The sequence below is a fragment of the Alligator sinensis genome, unplaced genomic scaffold (assembly GCF_000455745.1).
Source record: "Alligator sinensis unplaced genomic scaffold, ASM45574v1 scaffold942_1, whole genome shotgun sequence".
Taxonomy (NCBI): Eukaryota; Metazoa; Chordata; order Crocodylia; family Alligatoridae; genus Alligator; species Alligator sinensis.
The window spans coordinates 213878-216022 of record NW_005843153.1 but is presented as its reverse complement, the minus strand read 5'-3'; the positions used below and the strand labels follow the sequence as shown (position 1 = coordinate 216022).

Here is a 2145-nt window from a genome sequence, read left to right as displayed (position 1 = left end):
TTCCCTTAACATGGAGACAACAAATACTTGAATCCATATATTCAAACCACAGATTACTAAACTAACAACCCCTTATTCCATCATGTTGTTCTTTCCAATGAGTTCAACAAGATTTATCTTGAAGTAATTAAGGTTCTTTGAATCAGTTTCCTATGTACACAGTGAGAAGGAAGTCAAAATGAGCAATAGGTAATACAATATGAAAACCCTTACTTCACAACAATTTAGTTTTCCTATCAGTAGGGGGAAAAACAGGTAGAATCTCCCCTTTTGCTATAGTGACATAAATTTCATGGTGGTTGTACAATTAACAAATCAAGGGACAAAAATAAATACTTCTTTTTCAAGGACTAGTTCTGTCTTTCTTTAGAATAACTATGTGTTTTAGAAATGTAAAATAAAGTATTTTGATATACAAGATACAAGCTTTTTGGGCTCTGAATATTCTTTCAAATGCAAGATGTTTCAAGACTTCTTAAAGAGTCCAGCTCTAAGGCAAAGTATTCTGTCCCACAAAGGGAAGGAAGAAAAAGCAGTATTGCTTGAAGAAGGAGCAAGGTTGATATCATAAAGCTGTGTAGCTGCCTTAATTGAAAAAATAATATATTATGGGTCAAGAAATGTATAGACCTGAGCATAGTCCATAGGATCATAGCAGCTAAAGAATTTTTGAATACTTAAGGCATACCTTCTCAATGAGCTCAATGCAGGCAGCCAAATCCATCCCAAAGTCAATGAACTCCCATTCAATCCCTTCCTTCTTGTACTCCTCCTGCTCCAGCACAAACATGTGGTGGTTGAAAAACTGTTGCAGTTTCTCGTTGGTGAAGTTGATGCACAGCTGCTCCAAGCTGTTGTACTGCACAAACATAATGGTAGGGGTTAGTCTGAATATGCATATTAACAAGTGAGATATGAAGAGTAACACTAATTTTAAAGCACATTCTGGAATAGTTTGAGTGTACTTCTTTAGGACCAGCCTAATGTTTGGGAATTTCTATCCTCAGTTCTGCCAGGATAATTTTGCATTGTGTTTCTGAGCTCTGGAACCCAGGCTGCTTGAGTATTTCTTGGATTTTGGTCTCAGTCCTGACTAGTGATTTGAGTCAGGATTTACCAGTTTCTCTGACCCATCAGACTCCTAGAGCATACAACATTCCCAGGCCCAGGCATTCAGTACTAAACCTGCCTGAGCATCAATCCAGCCTCTTAAAAAAAAAACTAAATCTCCAAATGCTCAAGTTCTTTCCCAAGAGTCTGCTATCAAACCCCTGCTCCTTACATCAAAGATCTCAAAGCCAGCAATGTCTAGCACACCAATGAAGTACTGTCTGGCCTGCTTCGTATCCAGCTGCTGGTTGATACGAACGACCATCCACAAGAACATCTTCTCATATACAGCCTTTGCCAGAGCACCAACTGAATTGTGCACCTAGCCAATGGAAGAAAGACTGGAGTTATCAAACAAATCAGCAGAAGCAGCAGGTGTGTTAATTCAAACCATGAGTTCTAAATTCTCCATTGTTTGTTACCTGCTGCACTGTTTGACCTTTGGTCACATACTCATTCCCGACCTTGACTCGGGGGTAACAAAGGGCTTTTAGCAGGTCAGCTGAGTTTAGACCCATCAAATAGGCAGCCTTGTCAGCAACTAGGCAGAGGAATAATTCATTAGCTCACATATGGCTATTTTTTTTTACTTTCAACATCTAGAACAGGGAAAAATGCACTCCATCAGAAACCACATTCAGTAGATACCCAACAATTATGGAGTTTTAGAGCTTCCTTTTTTCTGACTTTTCTTTAAATTTCTCTCTATTAAGAGAGATTGCACATTTGCTTAATGTGTGAAAAAGCAGTTACTCAGCCACATAGCACACAGCTTGCAACTCTTGAAAATGCAAAGTGGATGTGCAGGCATCCTCATGGTGTGTACTTGCCAGCCAGAGTGAAGCCTAAGGTGCATGTTCCCTAGTCCGGCCAAACATAAGTACCAAAATTGTAGCTAGGCAAAACCCTGTAACTTTTTTCCCCCAGCTATAATTACAGATCTTAATCAGGTATGCACGTGTGAACTCATACCTACCAGGCCTGAGTGCAGCTCATTGTGCATGCTCATGTTTGCAAATCTATGCGGTATATGCA

General features: G+C 39.5%; 1 pseudogene; it reads right to left on the bottom strand.

Moving 5' to 3' along the window:
* The window catches only part of LOC102373446, a 32415-nt pseudogene that overhangs the window by 22447 nt on the left and 7823 nt on the right, over positions 1–2145 (bottom strand).